At 37.6% G+C, this 10255-nt stretch overlaps 1 protein-coding gene across 1 annotated transcript in view; it reads left to right on the top strand.

Annotated features, from left to right (window-relative positions):
* Positions 1 to 7937, top strand: part of LOC127641770 (uncharacterized) — a 42113-nt gene extending 34176 nt beyond the window's left edge. The window contains exon 2 of the transcript XR_007970223.1: positions 7079 to 7937. The gene's annotated coding sequence lies outside the window, so the exon portion shown is untranslated. The remainder of the gene's footprint in view (positions 1 to 7078) is intronic.
* Positions 7938 to 10255: the final 2318 nt, after the last annotated feature.

The following is a 10255-nucleotide window of genomic DNA, read 5'->3' as shown; positions in this document are numbered from 1 at the left end:
TGTCTATCTGTCTGTCTATGTATGTATTCTATCTATCTGTCTGTCTGTCTGTCTGTCTGTCTGTCTATCTATATGTCTGTCTTTTCTTTCTATCTATCTGTCTTATCTATCTATCTATCTGTCTGTCTGTCTGTCTGTCTGTCTGTCTGTCTGTCTATCTATATGTCTGTCTTTTCTTTCTATCTATCTGTCTTATCTATCTATCTATCTGTCTGTCTGTCTGTCTGTCTGTCTCTTTGTCTGTCTATCTATCTATCTATCTATCTATCTATCTATCTATCTATCTATCTATCTATCTATCTATCTATCTATCTATCTATCTATCTATCTATCTATCTATCTATCTATCAGCTATGCTGATTACACGCAACTCTACTTGTCTTTCCAGCCCAACGACACCACAGTGACTGCTCGAATCGCTGCCTGTCTGGCAGACATCTCAGCCTGGATGAAGGAACACCACATTCAACTCAACTCAGCCAAGACCGAACTCCTTGTCTTTCCAGCCAACCCTGCTGTTGAACACAACATCACCGTGCAGCTGGGTCCAACTACAGTTTCACCTTCCAAAACGGTCAGAAATCTAGGGGTAACCATTGATGATGAGCTAAATTTCACTGACCACATTTCAAAGACTGCAAGATCATGTAGATTTACACTCGACAATATCAGGAAGATAAGATCCTTCCTCTCTGTACATGCCACACAACTGCTCGTTCAGTCGCCTTGTCATAACTAGACTGGACTACTGTAACGCTCTCATTGCAGGCCTTCCTGCATGTGCTATTAGACCTCTCCAAATGATCCAGAATGCAGCAGCACTTCTGGTCTTTAATGAACCTAAGAGAGCACATGTTACACCACTTTTTGTCTCTCTCCACTCTCTGTCTATCTATCTATTCACTGTCTGTCTCTTTGTCTATCTATCTGTCTGTCTGTCTATCTGTCTGTCTATGTATGTATGTATGTATGTATGTATGTATGTATCCTATCTATCTATCTATCTGTCTATCTATCTATCTATCTATCTATCTATCTATCTATCTATCTATCTATCTATCTATCTATCTGTCTATCTTTCTGTTTATCTATATGTCTATCTATATGTCTGTCTTTTCTTTCTATCTATCTGTCTTATCTATCTGTCTGTCAGTCTGTCTTTGTGTCTGTCTGTCTTATCTATCTATCTGTCTGTCTGTCTATCTGTCTTTTCTATCTATCTCTGTCTGTCTGTCTATATGTCTGTCTATCTATATATCTGTCTTTTCTATCTATCTATCTATCTATCTATCTATCTATCTATCTATCTATCTATCTATCTATCATCTGATCATCGGCTGCATTTCTCTTCTAGTAGTTTTAGATCTAAGTGCTGCATTCGACACGATAGATCACGACATTCTCTTGAATAGGCTGGAGAATTATGTTGGAATTTGTGGAGTTGCATTAGCATGGTTTAGGTCATATTTAGCAGACCACTACCACTTTGTCTATGTAAATGAGGAATCGTCAAACCAAACAAAAGTTAAATATGGAGTGCCACAGGGATCAGTTTTAGGGCTTCTGCTTTTCTCCATGTATATGCTTCCCTGGGAGATATTATCAGGAATCGTGGAATATGTTTCCACTGCTATGCTGACGATACACAACTTTATATTTCTTCAAAACTTGATGAGATTTCACAATTCTCAAAATTAGCAGAGTGTATCAATTAAATAAAAGATTGGATGGCCAGAAATTTCCTTCTACTCAATTCTGACAAAACAGAGGTTCTAATTATTGGACCAAAAACCTCTAAAAATAAGCCGCTAAAATATAATTTGACTCTAGATGGATGTTCTGTTACATCATCTTCAACAGTGAAAAACTTAGGTGTTATGTTTGATACAATCTGTCCTTTGAAAATCAAATTACAGATGTTTGTAGCACAGCATTCTTCCGCCTCAGAAATAGTGCTAAATGAAGGCATATGCTCTCTGTTGCTGATGCCGAAAAACTAATTCATGCGCTCATGACCTAAAGACTAGATTATTGTAATGCATTACTGGGAGGATGTCCAGCAAGATCAATAAATAAACTTCAATTGGTTCAAAATGCATCAGCATTTTAAAATTCTGTTAACTACATACAAAGCTTTGAATGGTCTAGCTCCGCAGTACTTAAATGATCTTCTGTCACGCTATATTCCATCACGTTCATTACGATCGCAAAATTCTGGCCTGTTAATAGTTCCTAGAATATCAAAATCCACAAAAGGAGGTAGATCCTTTTCATATTTGGCTCCTAAACTATGGAATAGTCTCCCAAACACTGTTCGAGATGCAGACACACCCTCTCAGTTTAAGTCTAGACTAACGACTCATCTATTTAGCCAGACATACACCTAATTTATCCTCCAACCCACAATTAGGCTGCTTTAGTTGGGTCTCCGGAACCAGAAACAGTGATCATGATCTCTAACTCTGCAATACATTTTATGGCATCTATGCTTACATCTTTTTATTTGTTTCCTTGTCTCAACCTCGGGACTCCTATCCTGAGGTCACCAGAACCGGCTGGATCCAGCACCATTCCTGCTTCGTGTTGGACTCCACTGCTTCATGTCGCTGAATGATGATGACTAAATGCAGCCGGTGCCAGCCAAACATCACTTCGGTCTATTATGATGGACTTCAGAGGATGAACTGATACCAACTCCAACCTGCATCACCTCGGTCTATTGATGGACTACGATCTTGAAATGGAATGCATAGACTAGCTATTGCCAACAAAAGCCTTCATCAGCCAATTAACAAGGACAATTGCATCTATGTGAACTTCTGCAATTAATCTAGATGGACTTCAAAGCCTGTGGTCATTAATCTTACAGTTCAAACACAATCAATGTTTAAACAATGACCCTTAACCCTTACTTAGTTTAATAATTTTAAACCATGATTTTAACTATACACAAGTAATATTTACATTATATTCATGATGTTAGCCAGAGGGAACTGGCCCCCACAGTAAGTCTGGTTTCTCCCAAGGTTATTTTTCTCCATTAATCCACATCTTATGGAGTTTTGTGTTCCTTGCCACAGTCGCCTACAGCTTGCTCACTGGGGTTATTAATACAATTATTATTTAATTATTTTTAAACACGATTAAGAATCGTATTTTATCTAATTGCACAATGATGATTCATCGACATTACAGTTTTATCGTCTGTTAATGCTGATCTTCTGTAAAGCTGCTTTGAAACGATGTGTGTTGTGAAAGGCGCTATACTGAATAAAATTGACTTGACTATCTGTCTGTCTGTCTCTCTGTCTATCTATCAGTCTGTCTGTCTGTCTGTCTGTGTCTGGTTTTGTGTGTCTCTATGTAACTAATTAACTAACTAACTAATAAAGCTTTTAAATAATGTTTAAACTTTTTTATCATTATTATTATTATTTCACAATATTTCTTTTACTTGTATGTGAGGAGTATTTTTGAGTCCAGTTAATTTGATCAAAGATATGTTTCCAAAAATGAAATAAATGAAAAACAAATAACAGAAGGATATTTTGTAGAAAACAAAATGTTTTGAAAATAAACTGCTTCAAATATTGCATAGGTTTAAATTTGTAAGTAGTAAAGTGTAATTCTCCATCAGTCCACTAGGGTTAGCCCCAGTCCGCTGGGGTTAGTTGGGGTTAAATCACTAGTTGACCCTAACCCCTAGCCCTCTGGGGTTAAAAAGTCTGTAGGTATAGAGGTAAAAACGACTTCCACCCTCATTATGTCCACCCTCATTTGCATATCGAATCTGATTGGCTGGATTGTTTCACAGATAAATCTTTAGGACGGTCGGTCCGATTTTGCCAAGCTTGGTGTCATCGAATTCAGAATTCCGTCTGCATTCATGTGACGAGGAGAGATGAACAGAAGAAGAGAGCAATGGAAATGTAGCGCTGAAAAGGTAGAAGAGTCTTTTGCACGTAGGTTGTGAGTGGTTTAAAAATGTCACATGCACGCCTTTAAGATTTGCATGAATACGACTGTAATGGAGACGTGGTAATGAACGCATTTTTCACAAGAACGCTGAAATGTTTTTGTAGGAATTGTTGGGTGGGATAAACTCAATCCTTTATTATTATTATCATTTCATGAAACTTATCGGGGCATGCTTGTGAGGAGGAGATTATTGTGTTGCGAGCAGAGCAGACTTGAGTCCAGTAAATATAGCCTATTAAAGAAATTGTTCCAAAAACAAATGCATCAGAAAATAACCGAAGGACTTGAAAAACTTTTAAGAATAAAAACGGCATCGAATCTTGCCACGATAATGAGATGACACACTTGTTAGGGGCGTTTTGCCCTTTGAAATGAAATCTGCGAAATCCAATAAAGCCCATTCGCGGTTCACTCGCTGAGTCATCGATTACAATAACAACACATCAATTCAGATTTCCTTAAAGATAACTTTTTTTTTTTTTTATTTATTTTATTTTTTTATTAATAATCATGCCAAGGTCTTACATTAAATTGTGTCCAAAATTGCAGAACATGAATAGCCAAAAAATAATAATAAATAATAAAAATAATATAAGGTTGAACAATGAAAGCATTTTTTGACTTTTCAATGATTTTTTGTTTTTTATGCCCGTCAAAGACATAATATAGAAGTTACAGTCAACCAGAAAAAGTGACTTGACATTGCAACTCTCCACGTGTCCAACTTGCAGAGGTGGGACCAAGTCATTGTTTTCCAAGTCACAAGTAAGTCTCAAGTCATTGCATTAAAGTCCCAGTGAAGTCCCAAGTCAAGGCAGTCAAGTCCCAAGTCAAGGCAGTCAAGTCCCAAGTCAAGGCAGTCAAGTCCCAAGTCAAGTCCAAGTCAATTTACAAATCGTCAACTTTTAGCTTCAAGTCTTAAAGAAGTCATTAGTGCGCTTTGCCCAAATTAGTGTCAGAGTATTAATTACTATAGTAAATGTATACTAATTTTATCTAGAAGTTTCTAATTTAAAATCTAATTTTATCTTTCTTTTTTTTTATCGATATCTACCTGTAAAGACCAAAGAGGGTAATAAAGATGATACATGGATCTTATCTTTGGACACACATTAAGGCAAACCAAACTTTTACTATAAACACGCTGTGAAAGGACGCTGAACGTGCTGAACTGGTGAGTGAAATCTGAAATATTACCAGGCAGTGGCTAAGGGCAGACATTTAAGTTGCATATACGAGTTATATACTGTAAAGGGCCGCAAACCGAGTAAATGATCGGATTTGTGATTTTTCGAACCACAACCAGATTTTACAGGGACAATTCCCGGAGCAACTTGGATTAAGTGTCTTGCTCAAGGACACAATGGTGGTGGCTATGGGGATCGGACCAGTGACCTTCTGATTACAAGTGATGTGCTTTAGTCCACTACGCCACCACCACTCCATATTAAGCATGCCGCCTATATTAAGCATATTTTGACTGTAATAAAACGGGTTCCCATGGGGCTGGGCACACAAAAGTGTAATATGTTTCTCGTGGGAAGACCCCGATTGTGTGTGCAAAGTTTGGGAATGATCGCTCGTTCAGTAGCCAACGCGGCGGCCTTAAATGTAATCATTTAACAGAGGCTTAATAGAATCAGACTATATTAAGCATATTATTACTGTAATAAAACGGGTTCCCATGGGCCTGGGCACACAAAAGTGTAATATGTTTCTCGTGGAAAGACCCCGATTGTGTGTGCAAAGTTTGGGAACGATCGCTCGTTCAGTAGCCAACACAGCGGCCTAAAACGTACTCCTTGGCCCTTTATTGTTTTCCCCCACTGGTATACAATGTGAGTCTATGGAAAAGTGCTCACAAATGATAAAGAGTTTTTTACATCTGAGATGTACTGTTGCAGAAATGATTTTTAATGTCATTCTAAATTTTGCAAGCACAGTATTAAAGTGAATAATTCAGGTGGAATTATACAATAACACGAGAAAATTGTATTGATGGACTTATAAGGATAATAACAAGAAAACTATAATACTACTAATAATAACATTAATAATAGTAATAATTCATTTAATTTATGAAGTGCTTTTCTAGACACGGATGAGAGACCGCAAAGGCTGTCCATTTAACTGGCCATATAGATATTTATAAAATCTGCATGTTTAAAAACACGTGGACGCCCCTAAAGGTTCAGCATTGAAACTGTCTGTGATTCTCTGTTAAAATATCCACTTTTTAGCAGTTTTGCACAGTGCAGTTTTCAATATGTCCACTATTCAATTCAATTCAAAGGGTCTTTATTGGCATGAATATAAACGATACAGTATTGCCAAAGCAGAGGCTGTGTAAAAAGAACTACACCTTAATCTATAATTACATTTAGTTTAACAAATATAAAAATAACTAATCAAAATAAATTCACTATGTGTATATGTGTGTATATATTTGTATCTGCAAGTCGTAAATCTATCTTTCTATCTACCTAAATATCTCTCTGTCTGTCTGTCTCTTTGTCTGTCTTATCTATCTATCTATCTATCTATCTATCTATCTATCTATCTATCTATCTATCTATCTATCTATCTATCTATCTATCTATCTATCTGTCTGTCTGTCTGTCTGTCTGTCTGTCTGTCTGTCTGTCTATCTATCTATCTATCTATCTGTCTGTCTGTCTGTCTGTCTGTCTGTCTGTCTCTTTGTCTGTCTATCTATCTATCTGTCTGTCTGTCTGTCTGTCTGTCTGTCTGTCTCTTTGTCTGTCTATCTACCTATCTGTCTGTCTGTCTGTCTGTCTGTCTGTCTGTCTCTTTGTCTGTCTATCTATCTGTCTGTCTGTCTGTCTGTCTGTCTGTCTGTCTCTTTGTCTGTCTATCTATCTATCTATCTATCTGTCTGTCTGTCTGTCTGTCTCTTTGTCTGTCTATCTATCTATCTATCTGTCTGTCTCTTTGTCTGTCTGTCTATCTATCTATCTATCTATCTATCTATCTATCTATCTATCTATCTATCTATCTATCTATCTATCTATCTATCTATCTATCTATCTATCTATCTATCAGCTATGCTGATGACACGCAACTCTACTTGTCTTTCCAGCCCAACGACACCACAGTGACTGCTCGAATCGCTGCCTGTCTGGCAGACATCTCAGCCTGGATGAAGGAACACCACATTCAACTCAACTCAGCCAAGACCGAACTCCTTGTCTTTCCAGCCAACCCTGCTGTTGAACACAACATCACCGTGCAGCTGGGTCCAACTACAGTTTCACCTTCCAAAACGGTCAGAAATCTAGGGGTAACCATTGATGATGAGCTAAATTTCACTGACCACATTTCAAAGACTGCAAGATCATGTAGATTTACACTCGACAATATCAGGAAGATAAGATCCTTCCTCTCTGTACATGCCACACAACTGCTCGTTCAGTCGCCTTGTCATAACTAGACTGGACTACTGTAACGCTCTCATTGCAGGCCTTCCTGCATGTGCTATTAGACCTCTCCAAATGATCCAGAATGCAGCAGCACTTCTGGTCTTTAATGAACCTAAGAGAGCACATGTTACACCACTTTTTGTCTCTCTCCACTCTCTGTCTATCTATCTATTCACTGTCTGTCTCTTTGTCTATCTATCTGTCTGTCTGTCTATCTGTCTGTCTATGTATGTATGTATGTATGTATGTATCCTATCTATCTATCTATCTATCTATCTATCTATCTATCTATCTATCTATCTATCTATCTATCTATCTATCTGTCTATCTTTCTGTCTATCTATATGTCTATCTATATGTCTATCTATATGTCTGTCTTTTCTTTCTATCTATCTGTCTGTCAGTCTGTCTTTGTGTCTGTCTGTCTTATCTATCTATCTGTCTGTCTGTCTATCTGTCTTTTCTATCTATCTCTGTCTGTTTGTCTATCTGTCTGTCTATGTATGTATTCTATCTATCTGTCTGTCTGTCTGTCTGTCTGTCTGTCTGTATATGTCTGTCTGTCTGTCTATCTATATGTCTGTCTTTTCTTTCTATCTATCTGTCTTATCTATCTATCTATCTGTCTGTCTGTCTGTCTGTCTGTCTGTCTGTCTATCTATATGTCTGTCTTTTCTTTCTATCTATCTGTCTTATCTATCTATCTGTCTGTCTGTCTGTCTGTCTGTCTGTCTATCTATATGTCTGTCTTTTCTTTCTATCTATCTGTCTGTCTGTCTGTCTGTCTGTCTGTCTATATGTCTGTCTTTTCTTTCTATCTATCTGTCTTATCTATCTATCTATCTGTCTGTCTGTCTGTCTGTCTGTCTGTCTATCTATATGTCTGTCTTTTCTTTCTATCTATCTGTCTTATCTATCTATCAATTCAATTCAATTCAATTCAAAGGGGCTTTATTGGCATGAATGTAAACAATACAATATTGCCAAAGCAGAACTACATCTTAATCTATACATTTAGTTTAACAAATTTAACACATATAAAAATAAATACAGAACAGGTTCAGAACTGCTGAAGACCACAGTGTTTAAATAACTGAAGAGAACTGACATATACTGACACATAAATGAATATACACACATACACTGAGGGTCACTGTGGGGAACATTGGGGTGACACACGGGGTAAAACACATAACACAGATTCACCCACTGTCTCTCAGACTGTGACACGTTAAAACGTATCTTGCAGCCAGTGCTGCTGTGTGTCCCTCTCCAAGTATTATATTAATTTGTTCTTGTTCTGTCATTGTTATAAATGTGTCTATGCTGTGTGTTAATTTATCCATATAAATGTCCCTTGTATTTTTAAATTTTGGGCAGTGAAGGAGAAAGTGCACCTCTGTCTCAACCTCACCTGTCGTACAGTGAGCACACACCCTTTCTTCTCTGGGTAACCATGTTTTTCTGTGTCTGCCTCTCTCGATGGCGAGACTGTGCTCACTGAGCCTGTACTTGCTCAGGATCTGTCTCTGCTTTGTATCTCTGACAGTCAGGAGATACTCTTCCAATTCATACTTTGATTTTAGAGTCCGATAGAATTGTAATTTGCTTTGTGTTTTAGTTTCTTGATCCCAATGTTCCAGATAGGTGATTTGAGATTGTTTGATGATCTGATTTATTCTGATGTTTGGTTGTAAAGCAGTGCTGGTCTGAGGCTGGTTACTGTTAGTACTGTTAACCGGGTTAGTGAGTCTCAGAACCAGCTGACTGAGGGACTGTTTTCAGGGTTCAGTTCTTGGGTTTGTAGCTTTATAATGAAGCGACTCTGTGGGACTTGATTTTAAATGCATCCAAAAATTTAGAGATCTTTTTTGTATGTTAATGATCAATGGGAATCGTCCTAATTCTGCCCTGCATGCATTATTGGGTGTTTTCCTTTGTAATTTCAAAATTAATTTGCAGAATTCTGTGTGTAGGGCTTCTGTTGGATGTCTGTCCCATCTAGTGTAGTTCTGATCACTGAGATGTATTCTATCTATCTGTCTGTCTGTCTGTCTGTCTGTCTGTCTGTCTGTCTATATGTCTGTCTGTCTGTCTATCTATATGTCTGTCTTTTCTTTCTATCTATCTGTCTTATCTATCTATCTGTCTGTCTGTCTGTCTGTCTGTCTGTCTGTCTATCTATATGTCTGTCTTTTCTTTTCTTGTCTGTCTGTCTGTCTATCTATATGTCTGTCTGTCTGTCTATCTATCTGTCTGTCTGTCTGTCTGTCTATATGTCTGTCTGTCTATCTATATGTCTGTCTTTTCTTTCTATCTATCTGTCCTATCTATCTGTCTGTCTGTCTGTCTGTCTGTCTGTCTATCTGTCTTTTCTATCTATCTCTGTCTGTTTGTCTATCTGTCTGTCTATGTATGTATTCTATCTATCTGTCTGTCTGTCTGTCTGTCTGTCTGTCTGTCTATCTATATGTCTGTCTTTTCTTTCTATCTATCTGTCTTATCTATCTATCTATCTGTCTGTCTGTCTGTCTGTCTGTCTGTCTGTCTATCTATATGTCTGTCTTTTCTTTCTATCTATCTGTCTTATCTATCTATCTATCTGTCTGTCTGTCTGTCTGTCTGTCTGTCTCTTTGTCTGTCTATCTATCTATCTATCTATCTATCTATCTATCTATCTATCTATCTATCTATCTATCTATCTATCTATCTATCAGCTATGCTGATTACACGCAACTCTACTTGTCTTTCCAGCCCAACGACACCACAGTGACTGCTCGAATCGCTGCCTGTCTGGCAGACATCTCAGCCTGGATGAAGGAACACCACATTCAACT

Source organism: Xyrauchen texanus, unplaced genomic scaffold, assembly GCF_025860055.1.
Source record: "Xyrauchen texanus isolate HMW12.3.18 unplaced genomic scaffold, RBS_HiC_50CHRs HiC_scaffold_158, whole genome shotgun sequence".
NCBI lineage: Eukaryota > Metazoa > Chordata > Actinopteri > Cypriniformes > Catostomidae > Xyrauchen > Xyrauchen texanus.
This window is presented reverse-complemented; position numbering and strand designations above follow the sequence as displayed.